The sequence below is a fragment of the Oncorhynchus clarkii genome, chromosome 4 (assembly GCF_045791955.1).
Source record: "Oncorhynchus clarkii lewisi isolate Uvic-CL-2024 chromosome 4, UVic_Ocla_1.0, whole genome shotgun sequence".
NCBI classification, from domain to species: Eukaryota; Metazoa; Chordata; class Actinopteri; order Salmoniformes; family Salmonidae; genus Oncorhynchus; species Oncorhynchus clarkii.
The window spans coordinates 42,812,234-42,835,411 of NC_092150.1; the positions used below are offsets into that span (position 1 = coordinate 42,812,234).

The 23,178-nt window shown below is 42.7% G+C and overlaps 1 pseudogene; it reads left to right on the plus strand.

Annotated features, from left to right (window-relative positions):
- Positions 1 to 1,850: 1,850 nt before the first annotated feature.
- The window catches only part of LOC139407988 (protein crumbs homolog 1-like), a 31,682-nt pseudogene continuing 10,354 nt past the window's right edge, over positions 1,851 to 23,178 (plus strand).

Sequence of the window (23,178 nt, forward strand, 5' to 3'; positions counted from 1 at the left end):
ATGGCCCGGTATGGGTATGTGGCACTGCTTTGACTGATTAGACGTTCCCCCAAAGTCACATCCACTTGGGAGAAGATGGTGGCCACTGGGTAATTAATGAGACTCACTTTGGCATCGTTTGCAATATCAGTACCATCTCTTTTGGTCACTTTTAGACGCAAATGCACCAAGGTGTTGTTGAGGTCCAGATAGTTGTCACCGTGGCCTGGTATGAAAAACGCTATGGGCCCGTTGTCTGTAATGGCAGAGAGTGGGGCTATCTCCACATAACTGGACCTCTCTACTGAATGTTGGGTTAAGGGGGCCGTGAAAAGACCGAGCTCTGTCTTTATAGCTTCAGAGGACATGCGGTGTAAAAGAGCCATGGTGCTTGTTCTTTTAGAAAATACTTCTGAGTATTCTTTTTACCGTTTTTGGTCCAGACCTCCTCACTTTACCCCGTCTTTGACTAACTGAGTTTCTTTTAACCGTTAACCTCCATTTTTTAGGCGCAAGCCTGCGTCTTATACCCGGAGGTCTCTTTTTTGGTCTTCGAGACAACATCATCAACCCTGAGCCTTCTTGACTCTCGACATCTGGTGACACCATGTGACCACTTGCTAAATATGGTCCCTTACGGCTATTCTTCAATGGAAATGCGTAAAAAGACGTCACAATGCTGTAGACACCTTGGGGAATACGTGGAAAACGTAAGCTCATTCGTAGCTCATTCACAGCCATATAAGGAGTCATTGGCATGAGGCGGTTTCAAAAAATGCGTCACTTCCTGGTTGGATTTTTATCTGGGTTTCGCCTGTAACATCAGTTCTGTGGCAATCACAGACAATATCTTTGCAGTTTTGGAAACGTCAGAGTGTTTTCTTTCCAAAGCTGTCCATTATATGCATAGTCGAGCATCTTTTTGTAAAAAAATATCTTGTTTAAAACGGGAACGTTTTTCATCCCAAAATTAAAATAGCGCCCCCTAACACCAAGAGGCTAGGTAAGAAAGTTTAAAAATAGGTCTCAAGGGTCACAACCTTTGTGAAGGGGGTGTATATTAACCACCTTCCAAACCCAATTTTTTTTATTTTGTTTTTTTAGCCCATATATATTGTTGTAACTTTTTAGTCACTCAAATATCGCATGAATGCACATTAGACATGGCAAAATACATACAATTGCAAGACAATTTTCTTCAAAACTGCAAAATTTTATTTCACCCCATGACAAAATGTGTAGAATTGCAGGTAATAAGCTTTAAACCTGCAACATTCTCTTCACCAACATAAGGCGTGTGAACAGTTTGTGTCATGAACAGAGCTTGTGCCCATAGAAATAGACGTGGTGCGTGTGCACGCGCGGGATGTTGCCCAATGCTAGAAGGAGGCCCCCCGAGTGAAAAAGTTTGGGAACCCCTGAGCTAGAGGTTGGTAGAGAGAAAAGCAATCGATTGACTGACCAGGGTCAAATAAACCACCATTTCTCTCAAATAAAAAGTCTGCCGAGATAAAATGATGATTAAAAGCAACACTTATCCCATTTTTCTCAGTTATGCCAGAGTCAGACAGAACTTGCTTAGGCAGAGAAGAAGATTAATTTGTATGTGCATGTACTAATGTTTTCCTAAATGTAAAAGGATCTGCAGCAGAGTCAGAGCTTAAAAAGTAGCTTGATTTAGCTTACTTAATCGAGATAGTACATCTCGATTAAGCTCTGCTGTGCTGTGTGATTAAGTAGCCCCACAGCAGCTATGAGGCTGTGCTTCGAATGAATGGAGTGATAAATGCCTCAAATGAGTGACTTCTGTCTGCCTGCGGTCGCTATGGCAATAGAGGCAATGCAGAAATGGAACTGTGGAATTGGTTGCCATGGAGGCACGCTGTGATGCTTTGTGAGGCTCTTAAGTTTGCAAATGTCCTTGTACTGGAATGAATAATGGTAGGATTCTTTTTTTCAAAGGTGGAAAGAGAGGATTTTGTATCAAAGGCTATTATAGAACACAATGGTTGTGTGGGACAATGCAAAGCATGACTCATTGTAACACACGGCTAAGAGAACAAAACATGGATGTCTTTTAGTTCACCCTCACTAAACACTTACCCTTTTCAATATCAATACAATTTTCTGGTGGTACTGAGTACTGACATATTGGAACGAGAATGTAAAAAAGAGAAAGAGAATGTATGAAAGACCTTTTCGTTAAATAATAAAATAATATATACCAGAAAAGTCTGCTGTGACATTTCAATTTCCCCCCTGGGGATCAATCAATATTAGTTGAATCAGAAATGTTGTGCACGGACAGAACAAAAGCCAGAAAACCCTTGGCCCTTCAGATCTGGAGCGTCCCACCCCTATGCTAACAGAAACACATCATTCAGACAATCAATCAAAACTACATTTCCTGTCCCCAGGTGCGTCTCGCCTGAAGGCGAGGTCAGAGGTACCGGTAACGGACCAGTGTTCCCCAACCCCTGCTACAGCCAGGCCATCTGTCATAGCCGTGGTGATGGCTACTCGTGTTTCTGCATGCCTGGGTTCCAGGGTGTGCGCTGCCAGATAGAGGTGAACAAGTGTGTCACAGCCCTGCAGGAACGGAGCCACCTGTATAGACATGGTGGGCAGGTACGACTGTCTCTGCAGCCCAGGGTTTACAGGTAAGATGAGAAGAGACAGCTCCTTCAGGGCTTTGTTCAGTAGTTACCAAATGGGAGAAAATGTTTTGAAACAGGCATGTGTTATGTGAATTTAGGTCGCAAACCCTCTTAAATGGTTTAGATCAAGGGGTGGCCAATCTTAGCTGCAGAGGTCCGTTATGTGAGTGCAGGCTTTTGCTCCAGCCAGGAAGTAACACATCTCTTAATAAACTAGTTTTTAATTATAACTTTGATAAGTTGTATCATGTGTGTTCCCGGTCACAGGATGAAGATTGCTCACCACTGACCCAATGAGTAAAACAGATGCCATCTAGTGGCAATTTGAGTTATGTACACTAGTCCTCAAATCTAACCCTCTGTTCTATAGCCTCTTCTATGCTATAGCCCATACATTCAAAAATAGAAATACAAAAACATGAAATCAGGATATCTATAGGCTTTCCATGCTCGATAACATCCAGTTATAGAAATAGAGATTTGCTCATGAAAGATCACGAGTAAAGGAAAAAGAGCCTCTAATATCAGTATATAAAGATCCGTAAGCCATTCAACATGAAAGCATTTGACATTGAGTATTATCTCCACAGGTGCATGTTGATATTCCCCTTCATGTTTCCATAAACTGACCTGTCCAGATGGTTTGGCCAGTGTGTATTATACGACCAGAGCCCTGTGACTGACTCTGTCGGCCATATTGGATGTTTGATGTTCCAGATGCCACCTGTGACGTCCAGATTGACGAGTGTCAAGGGTGGGAGTTGTCATGACTACGTCAACATTTTCTCGTGTACCTGCATGTCCAGTTTCCAGGGAGACCACTGTGAAATCGAAATTGACGAGTGCCAAGACCAGCCATGCCAAAATGGGGCTCTGTGTCCTGAAGGGGTTAATGAGTAAGACGTTTGTGTGTGTGTGAGAGATTTGAATTTTGTGGAGTAGAACAAGAAACGCCTGCATAATGCTTGCTTGTATAGCTTCACTTTTTATTGGAAAAGTAATTAGCACTGAAACTGAAAGATCTGTAACTAAAAATCTTTATCGTTCAGGTACAGCTGCGACTGCTCTCAGACCACCTTCATTGGGCGACATTGTGAAACTCCTCTCCCTCCATGCAATCCCCAGCCCTGTGTCAACAGCGCCACCTGTGTGGAGGACGAGGGGAACTATACATGTGACTGCTGGCCAGGTACAGTACAGTACAGTACTGTCACACAGTTACAGAACAGAAAGCACAGTAGGCATGTCATTTGTTCTTGAAATGGCACCTGCAGCCCCTCTCTAGACGTCCCCTAAGAAGGTATGAGAGTAAGGTGGAGTGAGGGAAAGACAGGGATCTCATTCTAAGAACTTGGTGAGAGCGTGGTTGTCCTATGGTTATTTTGCATTCAAGCTTCCCACAACTTCCTGGAAATAGTGCAGGATAATTGCTTGGTTTTGGAACATTCTCAGCACATTAAGGAACTTGACAAAAAAACTTTATTTTCTTGGTTTCCTAAAGATTCACGAATGGTTCAATTTATTTTTTATTTTAAGTATTATTCTAGGAACACTAAATGATTTGACATTGGGAATGTTGTCAAAGTTCAGAGAACTTTCAGAAACAACATCCTTCTGTGGGAATTTCAGTACTTCCATACAACATTCCACACAAGTTCCCATCTGGTTCGATTTAATGTCATGTTTTTACTACATTCTGGGAACGTACTCAAAAATGGTGTGACTTAACTGATGTTCTCAGTTCACCGGATGTGCTACCTGTCCCAGACCTGCTGTTTTAAACTCTCTAGAGACAGCAGGTGCTGTGAAAAGCTATGAAAAGCCAACTGACATTTACTCCTGAGGTGCTGACCTGTTGCACCCTCTACAACCACTGTGATTATTATTATTTGACCCTGCTGGTCATCTATGAACATTTGAACATCTTGGCCATGTTCTGTTATAATCTCCACCCGGCACAGCCAGAAGAGGACTGGCCACCCCTCATAGCCTGGTTCCTCTCTAGGTTTCTTCCTAGGTTCAGTTTTTCCTAGCCACCGCACTTCTACACCCGCATTGCTTGCTGTTTGGGGTTTTAGGCTGGGTTTCTGTACAGCACATTGTGACATCAGCTGATGTAAGAAGGGCTTTATAAATACATTTTGATTGATTGATTGATTGATTGATTGATTGATTGATTGATGGATTCAGAGAATAAATGGTTCTCTTTTATGTCAGTTCTTGGTAATATTCTGGGAATGTCAATAAGCTCTAAATTCTGTTCTCAGAACATAAAGAAAACTTTCCATGAAAACCACAAAAACATTAGCAACTTTCATAGAATGTTCTTAGTGTTATTTAAAAACATATCCATTATGTTCTCAATATATTGAGGAAGCTATCCATAAGAAATAAAAATAAATGTAACCCTTAGAACATGTTCTAAGAATGTTACTTAAAACATACATTGCGGTCGCAGAACATTAAGAAAACTTTCTATATAAACTATATAAACCACAAGAAAACTTCATGCTGCGTTCGTGACCAAGTGGGGAGTGGGAATTTACCACCATAGAGTTAGATAGATGACTCTAGATTAATAAAACCTATTTTAGCATTGGCATTGCCATTGAGGTCTTCCACCATTTTAAAGTTGTCAACTGGGTAGGCCTTCCTATGGGTGAAGGAAGGATTACATGATTTCATCCGGGTCATCAGGAGGAATCAGCCAATGGATTATACTCGTGAGCAAACATTCCATAACTGTAGGTGGCAGTAAATAGCTAACCTTGGCTTTATACCTGTTCAAACAACACAGTCTACCTGGCTGTATGCACCCTTTCAGTATGTTTCCCAACTCATAGAAGTAGTAGGGGAAAAATTGACTACTTCAAAATGGAGATGGCCGCAATGGTTCTGTCCATGTGCTCACAAACAACATCATGGGAAAGGGTGGTACCAAGCCAGTACAACCTAATGTCAGTACAACCTAATACAACCTAATGCATTCAACTGAAATGTGTCTTCCGAATTTAACCAAACCCCTCTGAATCAATGGGACATAGAGAATGATAGAGATATCATCTTTATGTATGTTTTCCACATAAGACTGGGTTAAATACACTGCTCAAAAAAATAAAGTCAACTCCAAGTCAATCACACTTCTGTGAAAGCAAACTGTCCACTTAGGAAGCAACACTGATTGACAATCAATTTCACATGCTGTTGTGCAAATGGAATAGACAACAGGTGGAAATTATAGGCATTTAGCAAGACACCCCCAATAAAGGAGTGGTTCTGCAGGTGGGGACCACAGACCACTTCTCAGTTCCTATGCTTCCTGGCTGATGTTTTGGTCACTTTTGAATGCTGGCGTGGCGGTGCTTTCACTCTAGTGGTAGCATGACACGGAGTCTACAACCCACACAAGTGGCTCAGGTAGTGCAGCTCATCCAGGATGGCACATCAATGCGAGATGTGGCAAGAAGTTTTGCTGTGTCTGTCAGCGTAGTGTCCAGAGCATGGAGGCACTACCAGGAGACAAGCCAGTACATCAGGAGACGTGGAGGAGGCCGTAGGAGGGCAACAACCCAGCAGCAGGACCGCTACCTCCGCCTTTGTGCAAGGAGGAGCAGGAGGAGAACTGCCAGAGCCCTGCAAAATGACCTCCACAAATGACCGGCCACAAATGTGCATGTGTCTACTCAAACGGTCAGAAACAGACTCCATGAGGGTGGTATGAGGGCCCGACGTCCACAGGTGGGGGTTGTGCTTACAGCCCAACACCGTGCAGGACGTTTGGCATTTGCCAGAGAACACCAAGATTGGCAAATTCGCCACTGGCGCCCTGTGCTCTTCACAGATGAAAGCAGGTTCACACTAAGCACATGTGACAGACGTGACAGTCTGGAGACGCCGTGGAGAACATTCTGCTGCCTGCAACATCCTCCAGCATGACCGGTTTGGCGGTGGGTCAGTCATAGTGTGGGGTGGCATTTCTTTGGGGGGGCCGCACAGTCCTCCATGTGCTCGCCAGAGGTAGCCTGACTGCCATTAGGTACCGAGATGAGATCCTCAGACCCCTTGTGAGACCATATGTTGGTGTGGTTGGCCCTGGGTTCCTCCTAATGCAAGACAATGCTAGACCTCATATGGCTGGAGTGTGTCAGCAGTTCCTGCAAGAGGAAGGCATTGATGCTATGGACTGGCCCGCCCGTTCCCCAGACCTGAATCTAATTGAGCACATCTGGGACATCATGTCTCGCTCCATCCACCAACGCCACGTTGCACCACAGATTGTCCAGGAGTTGGCATATGCTTTAGTCCAGGTCTGGGAGGAGATCCCTCAGGAGACCATCCGCCACCTCATCAGAAGCATGCCCAGGCGTTGTAGGGAGGTCATACAGGCACGTGGAGGCCACACACACTACTGAGCTTCATTTTGACTTGTTTTAAGGACATTACATCAAAGTTGGATCAGCCTGTACTGTGGTTTTCCACCTTAATTTTGAGTGTGACTCCAAATCCAGACCTCCATGGGTTGATAAATTTGATTTCCATTGATAATTTTTGTGTGATTTTGTTGTCAGCACATTCAACTATGTAAAGAAAAAAAGTATTTAATACGAATATTTCATTCATTCAGATCTAGGATGTGTTATTTTAGTGTTCCCTTAATTGTTTTGAGCAGTGTATATTTGAATGGCTCTTCAACTGGTAATTACTAGTGGGAAACTCGTAAATTCCCACTTTGTTACAAACGTAGCACTAGTAACATTCAGAAAACATTCTAAGAATGATATTTAAAGGACCACTCCAGTCAAAAACATGATTTCCTGTGTTTTATATATACAATTAACAAAAACATAAATGCAACATGTAAAGTGTTGGTCAAATGTTTCATGAGCTAAAAGTTTTGTCACAACACAATGCCACAGATGTCTGAAGTTTTTAAGGCTGAGTACAGTTGGCATGGTGACTGGAGGAATGTTCACCAGAGCTATTTCCCGTCTCCAACATCATTTTAGAGCATTTGGCAGTGTGTCCAACCAGCCTCTCAACCACAGATCATGTATATGGTCTGGTGTGGGCAAGCGGTTTGGGCTAACCAACATCGGGTGAAATTGGAGGGCATGCAATTCAAATACATATTCGCATTATTAAACATTCATGAACATACAAGTGTCATATCATTTAAAATCTTAACTTCTTGTTAACATCTTGGTGTTAGGGGGCAGTATTTTCATTTTTTGAAAAAAAACATTCCCGTTTTAAACGGAATATTTTGTCAGGAAAAGATGCTAGAATATGCATATAATTGACAGCTTTGGAGAGAAAACATTCTAACGTTTCCAAAACTGTAAAGATATTGTCTGTGAGTATAACAGAACTGATGTTGCAGGCGAAAGCCTGAGAAAAATCCAATCCGGAAGTACCCCAGGTTTTGAAAGCGCTTCGTTCCAATGACTCCCTATTCAGCTGTGAATGTACCATCAACGAGCTTACGCTTTCTACGTATTCCCCAAGGTGTCTACAGCATTGTGACGTAGTTTTACGCATTTCTGTTGAAGAATAGCCATAGGCGGCCACATTGCGTAAGTGGTCACATGGTGGCTCCGAGAGAGATTCTCGCGTAAAATACAGAGGTAGCCATTATTCCAATCGGTGAAAAACGAATTGTCCCGACGGATATATTATCGAATAGATATTAGAAAAACACCTTGAGGATGGATTCTAAACAATGTTTGTCATGTTTCTGTCTATATTATGGAGCTAATTTGGAATATTTTTCGGCGTTGTGGTGACCGCAATTTCCGGGCGATTTCTCAGCCAAACGTGAAGAACAAACGGAGCTATTTTGCCTACAAAAATAATATTTTGGGAAAAATGAACTTTGGCTGTCTACCTGGGAGTCTTGTGAGTGAAAACATGCGAAGTTCATCAAAGGTAAACGATTTAATTTGATTGCTTTTCTGATTTCCGTGACAAGGTTGACTGCTGCTAGCAAGGCATAATGCTATGCTAGGCTATGATAAACTTAGACAAATGCTTGTCTAGCATTGGCTGTAAAGCATATTTTGAAAATCTGAGATGACAGGGTGATTAACAAAAGGCTAAGCTGTGTTCCAATATCTTTCACTTGTGTTTTTCATGAATAGGAATATTTTCTAGGACGATTTATGTCCGTTACGTTATGCTAATTAGTGTCAGATGATGACAACGTTCACGGGATCGTGTGTCACTACAGGTTAATCTAACTGCATTGTCAGATTTCAAAAATGCTTTACGGCGAAAGCATACCATGCGATTGACTGAGGACGGTGCCCCACATCAACATATTTTTCAACCAGTACATGCTTCACAAAATCACAAATAGCGATAAAATAAATCCCTTACCTTTGAAGATCTTCCTCTGTTTGTGATCCCAAGGGTCCCAGCTACAACATGAATGGTCGTTCTGTTCCATAAAATCCTTCTTTATATCCCCAAAAGTCTGTTTAGTTGGCGCCATTGATTTCAGTAATCCACTCGTTCAACGTGCAGACAAATGAGTCCAAAAATCTACCGCTAAACTTCGTCCAAACAAGTCAAATGATGTTTTATTTAATCCTCAGGTACTCTAAAATGTAAATAAACTATAATATGTCACATGGAAAGTAGTATATTCAATAGGAAAGGCAAATTCGTAAGCACGCGCCGAAAGACTGATTTGCCTCAGGTGGTAACCTTACAAAAACTCCAAATACTTGTTCATTTTTCAAAAAAGAAGCCTAAAACCTTGAATAAAGACTGTTGACATCTAGTGGAAGCCATAGAAATTGCAATCTGGGTGACGGACATGCATAGAAACAATAGGTTTACAGAATAAGAGCCTGGGAGCTCAAAAAAATTCATTCTCGCCTGCCATATGAATTCTGTTATAGTCTCAGACATTGTTTTTATTTTATTTTACCTTTATTTAACTAGGCAAGTCAGTTAAGAACAAAATCTTATTTTCAATGACGGCCTAGGAACAGTGGGTTAACTGCCTGTTCAGGGGCAGAACGACAGATTAGTACAGATCATTAGTACAGATCAGCTCAGGGATTTGAACTTGCAACCTTTAAGTTACTAGTCCAACACTCTAACCACTAGGCTACCATGCCACCCCAAAATGTTTTAAAAGTTGTAGAAACTTAAAGGTGTTTTCTATCCAATGCAACCAATTATAAGCATATCCTAGGCCTGAGAAACAGGCATTTAATTTTGGGCATGTTCGTCAGGCAGAAATTCTGAAAAAGGCACCCTAGCCCTAACAAGTTATGTCAAGGTTGTGAACGAAGTGCTCCATTGTGGCATTGGGGTTATGGTATGGGCAGGCATAAGGTACGGACAATGAACACAATTGCATTTTATCTATGGCAATTTGAATGCACAGAGATACCGTAATGAGAGCCTGAGGCCCATTGTCATGTCATTCATTCACCGACATCACCTCATGTTTCAGCTTTTATAATGCACAGCCCCATGTCGCAAAGATCTATACACAATTCCCGGAACTTGATGGCCTGCATACTCACTAGACATGTCCATTGACCATGTTTGGGATGAGATGGATTGATGTGTACGACAGCGGGTTCCAGTTCCCGCCGATATCCAGCAAATTTGCACAGGCATTGAAGAGGAGTGAGGCAACATTCCACACGCCACGATTAACAGCCTGAATGCGAAGGAGATTTGTTGCGCTTCATGATGCAAATGGTGGTCACACCAGATACTGACTGGTTTTCTGATCCACTCCCTACCTTTTTTTAAGATATCAGTGACCAACAGATGCACATCTGTATTCCCGGTTATGTGAAATCCATAGATTATTATTATATTATTATTATATTTCCACACTATGAGGTTGGAATAATATTGTGAAAATGACGATAATGCCCTTTTAGTGTAGGAGCTGTTTGAAAAAACAGCCTGAAATTACAGCCTGTTTTACCGGTCAGGAATCTTCGCTCCCGGAACCAATCTGAAACCAAAAACACAGGTTCCCACAACTTCCAATGAACCAAATGTGCTATCTGGGATGGAGAGAGAAGAGGGAAGAAGAGGATGAGCAAGAGGGGGTAGGAGAGAGAAAGTGAGGGGGGGTATTGAAGGAGAGAGAGAGAGAGAAGGAATGAGAGCAAGAGTTCTCACACTGTTTGAAATGTATTTGTTATCTTTATAAATACAGAGGTGTGTGTGTGTGTGTGTGTGTGTGTGTGTGTGTGTGTGTGTGTGTGTGTGTGTGTGTGTGTGTGTGTGTATCCCTCTCTGCTGGCCTGCATGTGTACATGTGTGTGTTGTCTATCCCCTCTATATGCGTTACACTCTGTCTGTGTCCTGTTCAGGGTTCAAGGGCCGTCAGTGTGAGGTGGATGTGACTGAGTGCAGTAGCAGCCCCTCTCTATGGTGGCTGGTGTATAGAGCTGTCCTGGCACAGCCTGTATGGTTCAGAGCCTCTGCTTCCAGACCACTACGACCCACAGCACGCTGCAGGATTCATTTGCAGCTACCAACCAGGAACCACAGGTAATGTCCCATAGAGACATTATGAATGATTATTGAGAACTGTCAAAAATTGTCCAAGGTTCAAATTGCTGGGATGCTTGATGATTCTATGCACTCCCATAACAAATTAGGGCATGCTCAATTAAAATGTGAAAACCATAAGTATGGATATGGATATTGGCCCAGCCTATTATTTTGGGCACGCCCAAGAGTCAATGATCAGCTCTCAGTTTAATAACCATGTGACAGGTACCAAGCATGTGTATGGTTGTAGCTTGGGTTTATTTACAGTTTTCACCCATTCACACTCTTCTTTTACAAAAGAGGAATATTCTAGTCGCCCTGCTGCTTACACAAGCCTGTGATCTGCCTGTAAGGCTCAGCAGGTAAGAGTAGTGGCTGGGTCTCCCAACACTGTTCTATAATTGACTTCCTAGCAGTCTCCAGTGCTCACTCTGTAAAATGGCACTAATTGCATTAGTGTTAATCCTGAGGATCTGGCTTTCCAAGACTCCTGCCTGCACTGTGTTTAGTTGTGCATGGCTAAAGACGAGGACAGGGACTGCCGGATACCCTGATGACCTATGGTCACAATGAGATTGTACACACAGTGGTAGTTGACATCTAGGCGTGCGTACAACTACTGTTGGGAAACTCATAAACCAACGCAATGCTGAACGTGGAAGTATGGATTTCGAGCATTCTATTGCTAAATGCAGGTATGGTTATGTTCTTCTTTGTGCTTTCATGTATGTGACTATTTTTTTCAATGACAATGCTATACAATCTCATTGAGGTAAATGGAATTAAGTGATTATTGTTGATCATCATCGTGTTTTAAGCTTTCCATCTTTTCTGTGTGTTGTTGTAAACTGGATTGAGAAAATATCTTCATCTAGTAACTTTTGTTGCTACTTTATATGAGATTGAATGGGTCTATTGGCCTGAATAAAAGCCATGGTACTGTATTTTACCACTAACATATTCTTATATTAAGAATAGATGCTTATGGTTTCAGAACCTATACTATTCTTTATCTGAAATCAAATGGAATTGAAAACTAGACATGGACCTTTTACTTTACTTTTACTCTTAATTGACATACACTAATCTATATCAACGTTGACACTGCCAGTTGTTCCATCACAAACTGTCATGAACATAAAGCTCGCGGCTACAATCCAATCAAAGCCACATTTACATTATCCCACCCCTGGTTAGCCACTATTGGCTTAAAAAGCCAAATGTAACACAATATCTGCCAATTAATTACCAGCATCATTTCCCCTCTGTCTTGTCATGACTGTCCAGTGAGAATCCGAATGGGTCAGATCGGCTTGGCAATGGATGGCAGTAACCAGACCCTCTCTCACCTACAGAGGGGAGGAGGGAGCTGCTGGGGGATTGACAGTTCACAACCTGTTGTAAATTAAAGGAGAGGAGAGCTAGGGTCTCCCTCTCCAAAATCCACAAAGGAATGTGCTTTGTCTCCAGAGACTTTCCCCGCTGAAACTTTAACGCGTTTAAAAGCGAATACTGGAACAATATTTCTAAAATTAGAACGTGGGGAATGGTCAGAGGTGATCTAAATAATAAAAATGTCATATGGGATGCTATTTTAAAGTGTTATAAAGGAAATACTTTAACTTAAAGTATATTGAATGAATTTACGAAAGTCTCAATCCTTACCGTTGTATATAAAATGTGAACATTTATGAAAGTATTTTTGTTAAGATAGGAATCTGATTTTAGGAGCCATGAGAGAGAATTTGTCTCCTATAAACTTTGCAGAGTAAGTAGCCACGCCCCAAGTGAGGTCAGAGTGCGTGTCAGCCTGACCAAACCGTCCCTTTCGACCAGAGTGCATAAAAGGATGGGTAAAGAAATGAACATTTAGACCAGAACATCGCCAGGCTGCAGCTGCTTGTGTAAAGTGGTTTGAGCTCTGAATACCAACACGACATGGAGAAGAAAACTCCCCTCTCAGACAGTCACTGGTACAGCTGATTAGCTGTCATAAAAAAGTATGTAGAAAAGTGAATTTAATTGGGACCATTCTACTATCTTTCAAAACATCCTTTTCTACTACTCTTCTAAAATCACTGTAAAACGCTACTCTCATCACCCAATGGGAACCATCGATATGGCTGGCTAGGCTATCTTCAAAGGAGCATCAGTAGATGAGACAGGTCTGGACCCCTTTCAGACAATCAGAGCCTTACAAGCATGCCGCTGAAAGGTCCATCACCCTTCCTAAGGAGGGCTGGTTCTCACAGAGACCCACAGCTAATTAAGGCATTTCAACGTAAATACATTCATGATTTCTTACTCCAAACGGGCGGCAAAGTATATGATTACTGAGAGAATAGTTTCTAAAATGTATCAACGATAAGTGTATTTTTCTCTCTCTATCTCTCCATGTCGTTGTGTAACAAGCCGCCATATGGTGTGTCAGTCCGCTCAGGACCTTTTCCTAATGTATTAAGTGTGTATGTTATCCTGTGTTATCATTTAGTTAGCTAGTAAATAAATAATTTTACTTGTTATGGCTGCAATCCCACTATCGGGATAAGTGTCATCAACAACCGCTGAATAAATATTTATATTAATGAAATCACAAGTGCAATATAGGAAAACACAGTTTAGCCTTTTGTTAATCCACCTGTCGTGTCAGATTTTGAAATTATGCTTTACAGCGAAAGCAATCCAAGCGTTTGTGTAAGTTTATCGATCACACGACAAAACATTAAGTACACTTAGCATCAGGAAGCTTGGTCACGAAAATCAGAAAAGCTATCAAATTAATCGTTTACCTTTGATGATCTTCGGATGTTTTCACTCACGAGACTCCCAGTTACACAACAAATGTTCCTTTTGTTCCATAAAGATTATTTTTATATCTAAAATACCTCCGTTTGCTTGTCGCGTTATGTTCAGAAATCCACACGAAAGAGCCGTCACGACAACGCAGACGAAAATTCCAAATAGTTTCCATAATGTCCACAGAAACATGTCAAACGTTTTTTATAAATTAGGAATAGGAAAATGAACTCTATATACATCATATATATGTACGTTGGGCCAGTAACCAAAAGGTCGCTGTTTGAATCAACCAGGTGAAAATCTGTCAATGTGCCCTTGAGCAAGGCACTTAACCCTGATGTGCTCCTATAAGTCACTCTGGATAAATGTACAGCTATATCATTATCAATAAATTCACATTTCAGATTAAGATTACTTTAATGGTCAATTGAAAATCCAAAATGTGTGGTGTGGATTAGTGGTTAGGGCCGCTGACTTCAGAGCCACATATACCTTTCGTGTGGTTACCTAGGTTACTCATTAGTTCACAGCAAAACACAACTTTCTTGTCTGCTTGCATTAGTCAATTACAAAACTACATTTAAGAAAAGTACAAGTCTAAAGATTACTTTTCAACATTGCCTGCGCCTGAGCGTTCTCACTGTTGAGAAAAAACGTAATGTTGCAGGGCTTCCCTCATACTGTATCTCTTTTCATGACGGTGCTAGCAGCCACGTGACCAACAACACAAACAAACGGACTATACAGATACAAGTAGTGATTGAAGTTACTAAATGGACTATCCACTTCATTTTCGAACGCTTTCAAAACTCTGAAGCATTGAGTTTATGAATTATGGGCTAATATGCATACGCTTCTAGTTTAGGCCATAGGCTACAACCCAAGCCTGTCAGTCTTTGTTTTGTTGCGCAATTACGGGGGGGGGGGGGGGGGGGGTGTGTTGCAGTACATACTTCCCGTGGCTATGGCACTCTATGAACAGTGTTGCCTACACCCTGGGCTATAGGCTATGCAAGCCTCTCCTCGTAGGGCATTCCTCTTCTCGTAAAGTCAAGGGAAAAGCTATAGTAAATGTATTTGTATCATTTTTTATTCTAGGCCTATTTGGCACTGAGCCCGTTCTTCAGGGTCTCTGCTTTTTGCTGCCACTAGATGTAGAAGAAGTGAGTGTTTCAACACTAGTGTTAGGAATGGAATACCCTGGATAAAAACTTGTTTTTAAGTCTTATTTGATAGTGAGGGAAACATTCAACCCGACAATTGGTCAATTGTGTTCCTAGAGATTCTGGAAATGCCTCTGTTGACGTTAAACATTTTTTGGGTGAATCCGAATAGTTTAGTTGGTTAAAGAAGGACTCCAGGCTATGGATCTTTTCACAATTAGTCATATGTAACATTAAAAGTAAAAGTCAATATTGTTAATGTAAATGGTAAATTAAATGGCTAGTTGCAGGACGAAGATGCAAGCTTACCTGTCATGTCCACAACAATGGAGCAGCAGACCAAGCAATATGCGAGAGGAGGACAATTATTCTGGTCGTGTCAAATTCATTTATTTATTTTATTTAACCTTTATTTAACTAGGCAAGTCAGTTAAGAACAAATTCTTATTTACAATGACGGCCTACCAAAAGGCAAAAGGCTTCCTGCGGGGATCGGTAATGGAATTTAAAATTGAAATAAGTGAAATAAAAATATAGGACAAAAACAGATATCACAACAATTAATTTATCAGGTACTGAGGCCATCGATTCTGTTTGTTATTCGTGTGAGATATTTCCATTTTGGGATAGTTATTCACTGAATTGCTAGTACTAGTTGCTCATTCTGCTACAGTGGTTACAAATGTCTCGCTCTCGGTGGAATGCATTATCACATGATACTGCCTTCTAATCCCTTCCCAAAGGGCAGTAACCTAAGGTAGGTGCCTTTGGATGCAGATAGGAAGCATCTTTTGTATTTTGGATAATAACAGTATGCTACACCAACATTAGTTTCCCTTCATACAAAGTGTCAAAACAAGTGCCCAGCACTGGGCATGAACTTGTGATGCTCAATGCCAAAAGCATGCTGATCAGACCACTGCACTACAGCAGTTGACCATGCAAGGCATTAGAATACGTGATGGTATGAGGTCGGTTGGTTTGCAGAGCCTTACCCAAATCATAGAGCCCGAGGTACGGTATTGCATTGTGTAGTCCACAAACACGGCATAAATGCCTGTCAGTGACAAAGGTGTCGAAGTTGACCTGACAAGATGTCGAGGATGATGAGGGTCAGCACAGAGATGGCATCATGGGGTATATGACACCGCAGACAGCTTCCTCTAGTCTAGAACTTAACGTCACACCAATATAGATTACACATAAACAATTATTCTAAAAACATAAACAATACATATATGGGGAAGGTTAACATGTCTCCAGTAAGAAGTAATAGTGTAGTCATGTACTATAATAAGTTACATACATGATTCATGATTCATAATAGACGATAGTGCTTTCAAAGATGAGGAGAATAAGTGTGTTTTCTGTACTAGAATAGCAGGAAAGGTGAAGAGTGAAAAATTCCCACCTGGGAGCAGGGCTTAGAGAAAAAGTTATTTAAAAAAAAGTTATGGGTTTCCACACCTTCACAGACTAAGCTGTACCAATCATAGTATCATTGACCCACATCAACGTCCAGTCTCTCTTCCCTTCCAGGTACCCTTTGTGATGAGGTAGTGGACATGTGCAACCCCAGCCCTTGTGAGAACGGGTCTCAGTGTCAGAGCCTTGTGGGGGGCTATGTGTGCCACTGCTCCCAGCAAAGCCTTGATGAGTTCCTGTATGGGGGCCGGAACTGCAGCGAAGCGTTGGTGGGCTGTGAGGGTCATGAGTGTCAGAACCAGGGCTCATGCTCTCCGTTCCTAAGCGACGGACATCATGGCTACTCCTGCCACTGCCCCCCAGGCCATACCGGGCTTCTCTGCCAGACCCGCACAGCCTTCTCCTTCGAGCAGAGCGGCTACCTGTTATTGCGGAGCCCCGTGATGTCCACAGAGGCCTCCTGCAACATCACCCTGAGTTTCCGGACAGTGCTGCCCAGGGCCGTCCTCTTCCAGCGGGGCAGTGGAAGGCTGATCCTGGGTCTGGAGCTGTTGGGGTGCCATCTGAGACTCAGCCTGAGGAGGGAGGCCTCGGCTGGGGGTAGGGCAGAGGCCCTGCAACTTAGCCAGACACTGGAGCTCCCCCTTAACGTGACTGATGGGAGGTGGCACTCTGTGGAGGCCGTGCTGGGGGACGGCCTACTCAGCCTTAGGCTCCTGGATGGCGGGGTCTGTCAGGAACAGGACTGTGAGAGGGAAGCCCAGGTTACAGATACTCTGGCTGGGACAGACTCTCCAGAGTTTCCCCTCCAGAACACCTTCATCGGTGGGGTGGTGGAGGAAGGTGTGGTTCTGGTCACGGTCCCGGCCTTCATCGGCTGTCTGCAGGACATATTTGTGAACTCCCAGCTGGTGGTTCCGGAGGAGTGGCTGAGCGACTCGGCAGTGAACTTGACTATAGGCTGCAGCCACAGAGACAGATGCCAAGACAGCCCCTGTCAGAACAGAGGACAGTGCACCAACCTGTGGCAGAGCTACCAGTGCCGGTGCCCCCGGCCATATGAAGGCCAGGACTGCGCTGAGGGTAAGAATGGAGGAATGAGTGGACAGAGTGGATGGGGGTGCTGAGTATAAGATGTAGTCGATATCTCCTTTAATTTCAAGGGTTCATTTTTGTCCATTACATGCATAGCTATGTACCGGGGGGGGTTATATCAGCTTTAATAGATAGATTGTGGCTTCCATAAATGTTCCTGTCTGCATAATTAACAATCCCCCATATATATTTTTTGTAAATACAGTGGATTCGGAAAGTATTCAGACCCCTTGACTTTTTCCACATTTTGTTAAGTTACAGGCTTATTCTAAAATGGATTAAACAGTTTTTTTCCCTCATCAATCTATACACAATACCCAATAATGACAAAGCAAAAACTGTTTTTTAGAAATGTTTGCAAATGTATTAAACATAAAAAACAGACAGTACTCAGTTCGTTGCTGAAGCACCTTTTGCAGCGATTACATCCTCTAGTCTTCTTGGGTGTCACGCTACGCTAGGCACACCTGTATTTGGGGAGTTTCTCCGATTTTTCTCAGCTCTGTCAGGTTTGATGGGGTGCATCACTGCACAGCTCTTTTCAGGTCTCTCCAGTTATGTTTGATCGGGTTCAAGTCCGGGCTCTGGCTGAGCCACTGAGACTTGTCCCGAAGCAACTCCTGCATTGATTTGTCTGTGTGCTTAGGGTCGTTGTCCTGTCGGAAGATGAACCTTCACCCCAGTCTGAGGTCCTGAGTGCTCTGGAGTAGGTTTCCATCAAGGATCTCTCTGTACTTTCCTCCGTTCATCTTTCCCTCAATCCTGTCTTCTCTCCCAGTCCCTGCCACTGAAAAACATCCCCACAGCATGATGCTGCCACCACCATGCTTCACCGTACGGATGGTGCAAGGTTTCATCCAGACGTGACACTTGGCATTCAGGCCAAAGAGCTCAATCTTAGTTTCATCAGACCAGATAATCTTGTGTCTCATGGTCTGAGAGTCCTTTAGATGCCTTTTGGCAAACTCCAAGCAGGCTGTCATGTAACTTTTACTGAGGAGTGGCTTCCGTCTGGCCACTCTACCATAAAAGCCTGCTTGGTGGAGTGCTGCAGAGATGGTTGTCCTTTCTAGAAGGTTCTCCCTTCTCCACAGAGGAAGCCTGTAGCTCTTTCAGAGTGACCATCAAGTTCTTGATCTCCTCCCTGACCAAGGCCCTCCTCCCCGATTGCTTAGTTTGGCCGGGTGGCCAGCTCTGGGAAGAGTCTTGGTGGTTCAAAACTTCTTCCATTTAATAATGATGGAGGCCCTTCCCCAGATCTGTGCCTCGACACAATCCTGTCTTGGAGCTCTACAGACAATTCCTTTGACCTCATGGCTTGGTTTTTGCTCTGATATGCACTGTCAAATATGGGACCTTATATAGACAGGTGTTAAATCCTGTCCAATCTATTGAATTGACCACAGGTAGACTCCCATCAAGTCTTAGAAACATCTCAAGGATGATCATTGGAAACAGGATGCACTTGAGCTCAATTTCGAGTCAGCAAGATGGCACCAACAGAGATGGTCGCTTCACTTTGAGTCCTTAGGAAACTATGCCGTTTATTTTTTTAATGTATTATTTATTACATTGTAAGCCCAGAAAATCTAAAGTGTTATTACATACAGCCGGGAAGAACTATTGGATATAAGAACTTAACAACATTACGACCAGGAATACATCTTCCCAAAGTGGATTCTTCAGTCGGACCACCACCCAGGACATTGGATCTAAATCCCAGAGGCCGCCCCAAAACAACGTCGCCGCAGAAGAGGTAGACGGAGCGGCCTCCTGGTCACACCGTCCACCTCTTCCCAAGTGTACTACTCGCTAATGTACAGTCTCTAGACAACAAGGTGGATGAAATTAGGGCAAGGGTTGACTTCCAGAGATACATCAGAGATCTTAACATTCTCTGTTTCACAGAAACATGGCTCTCTCAGGATATGTTGTCGGAGTCGGTAAAGCCACTGGGTTTCTTCATGCGTCACGCTGACAGCTTCATGTTTAACGACTCATGGTGTATTCATAACAACATACAGGAACTCAAGTCCTTCTGTTCACCATAATTCCTTACAGTCAAATGCCGACCACATTATAAGATAAAGATAATTCTTGTCAGTTATCATCACAGCTATGTATATACCCCCTCAAGCAACTTCAGTGGACTCTATGTAAACTGGAAACCATATATCCTGAGGCTGCATTTTTTGTAGGTGTTTATTTTAACAAAGCAAATTTGAGAACAAGGCTACCTAAATTCAATCAGCATATTATTGATTGCAGCACTGGTGTGGGCAATACACTGCTACTCTAACTTTCACAATGTATACAAGGACTGCGGGCCCCCCCTCTCCTTTTCCATGGCTGATGTGAGTAAGGCATTTAAACGTGTTAACCCTCACAAGGCTGCTGGCCCAGACGGCATCCCTAACCACATCCTCAGAGCATGCGCAGACCAGCTGGCTGGTGTGTATACGGACATATTCAATCAATCCATATCCCAGTCTGCTGTCTCCACATGCTTCAAGATGGCCACCATTGTTCCTGTACCCAAGAATGCAAAGATAACTGAACTAAATGACTATCGCCCCGTAGCGCTCACTTCTGTCATCATGAAGTGCTTTGAGAGACTAGTCAAGGATCATATCCCCTCCACCTTACTTGCCACCCTAGACCCACTTCAGTTTGCATACCACCGCAACAAGTCCACTGACGATGCGATCACCATCACACTGCACACTGACCTATCCCATCTGGACAAGAGAAATACCTATCTAGGAATGCTGTTCATTGACTACAGCTCAGTATTCAACGCCATAGTGCCCAAGCTCATCTTTAAGCTGGAGGCCCTGGGTCTCAACCCCACCCTGCGCAATTGGGCCCTGGACTTTCTGACAGGCCACCCCCAGGTGGTGAAGGTAGGAAACAACATATCCACTTCGCTGACCCTCAACACTGGGGCCCCACAAGGGTGCATGCTCATCCCCCTGCTGTACTCTCTGTTCACCCATGACTGCGTGGCCATGCATGCCTCCAACTCAATCATTAAGTTTGCAGATAGTCGACTCCTGAAGTGTGAGTGGACTGAGCAATCCTTACTACTCTCTACACCTGCCTCTTCTACCCCTACTCGGTCCCCTACTCGGTCCCCTTCTTTCACCTGCCCTACCCTGTCCTTTGCCCATGCATACCCAGTCCTGCCTTTCCCTGCCCTGCACACAGCCATGTCAACCTCAGGAGGCTGAAGAAATTTGGCTTGTCACCTAAAACCCTGTCAAACTTTTACAGATGCACAATTCAGAGCATCCTGTCGGGCTGAGTCACCGCCTGGCATGGCAACTGCACCGCCCTCAACCTCAAGGCTCTCCAGAGGGTGGTGCGGTCTGCACAATGCATCACCGGGGGCCAACTACCTGCCCTCCAGGACACCTAGAGCCTCCGATGTCACAGGAAGGCCAAAAAGATCATCAAGGACAACAACCACCTGAGCCATTGCCTGTTCACTCCGCTACCATCCAGAAGGCGAGGTCAGTAAAGGTGCATCAAAACTGGGACCGAGAGACTGAAAAACAGCTTCTCTCTCAAGGCCATCAGACTGCTAAACAGCAATCACTAACTCAGAGAGGCTGCTGCCTACATAGAGACTCACTCGTTTATTAAAACAATTATACCGTCTATTGCATCTTGCCTATGATGCTCGGCCATCGCTCATTCATATACCTATATGTACATATTCTTATTACATCCCTATAGATTTGTGTGTATTAGGTAGTTGTTGGGGAATTGTTAGATTACTTGTTAGATATTACTGCACTGTCGGAACTAGAAGCACAAGCATTTCGCTACACTCGCATTAACATCTGCTAACCATGTGTATGTGACCAATGAAATTTGATTTGATTTGACTTTGATTTGAGGCTCATAGCTAAGCTCATAGCTAAGAATACTTATGTAAATATTTCAGTTTGTTATTTTTAATACATTTCCAAAATTGTCTAAAAACCTGTTTTTGCTTTGTCATTGTGGAGTATTGTGTGTAGATTGAGGATAAAACTTTTTTATTTAATCCATTTTAGAATAAGGCTGTAACGTAGCAAAATGTGAAAAAGGGAAGCGGTCTGAATACTTTCCGAATGGTCTGTATATAACATTCTATTTGTTGTAATATTTATTTATAATCATTTTAATTGAAAATTAGGTTTTGAATTAAGCTTCATTCATAAACCATATGCCATGGAATCGGTACATCAAAAAACTCTTCCCAACGAATTTGCAATCTATATGGCACAGCTGTCAATTTTTTGGTCCTTAAATTAAAGTGGTATGCCTTTTTTTATCACAATTTTCTTTAAAACCTCTTAGTGATCCCTTCACGCGCCACTCCCGTTGACGGGATTGATTTGACATCACCCAGTGAAAAAGTAGTGCGCCAAATTCAAAAACAGAAATACTGATACAAGTGTTATATATGGGTTTAAAGATGAACTTCTTGGTAATCCAGCCACAGTGTCAGATTTCAAAAAGGCTTTACAGCGAAAGTAAACCATGCTATTTTCTGAGGACAGCACCCCAGCAAACATACACATGAAAATCAGAATTCAACCCGCCAGGCACAACACAAAAGTCAGAAATAACATATAATGCATGCCTTATCTTTGAAGATCTTCTTCTGTTGGCACTCTAATGTGTCCTTTTGTTCGATAAATTATGTCGTTATATATCCAAAATCCATTTATTTGGCGCGTATGATTCAGAAAAAACACCGGTTCCAACTCGCGCAAGACTACACATTATCTAATTAGCTACCTGTAAACTTGATCCAAACATTTCAAACAACCTTCCTAATCCAGCTTTAGGTATTTTTAAACGTAAATAATTAATATAATTTAAGACGGGATAAACTGTGTTCAATACCGGAGGAAAATAAAGTGTAGCGAGCTTTCAGGTCACGCGCCTCAACCACATCAGTACACTTCACTCGACCCTCGTTCTGAACAGGGCTACTCCTTGATTTCTCAAAGGAAAAACATCAACCAATTTCTAAAGACTGTTGACATCCAGTGGAAGCGATAGGAACTGCAAGCAACTGCCTTAGAATTCCAGATTCCCAATAAAATCCCATTGAAAAGAGAGTGACCTCAAAAAAAAAATCCTGGATGGTTTGTCCTCGGGGTTTCGCCTGTCAAATAAGTACTGTTATACTCACAGACATCATTCAAACAGTTTTAGAAACGTCAGAGTGTTTTCTATCCAGATCTACCAATAATATGCTTATCCTAGCTTATGGGCCTGAGTATCAGGCATTTTACTTTGGGCGCACTTTTCATCCAGACGTGAAAATAAAGCACCCTAGCCTTATATATCCTATATATATATATAGGATTGGTTGAGTTATGTCACACAAAATATATGGAAATGTCTGCTCTACTCAAAATTACAACCAACTAATTGCAGCATTACCGCAAAAATGGAAGAGGCAAGTGAAAGGAGGAGAAAGTAAGGAATTTGTCTGTCAGCCCTGCACTAAAGAACCGGAGGAAAAC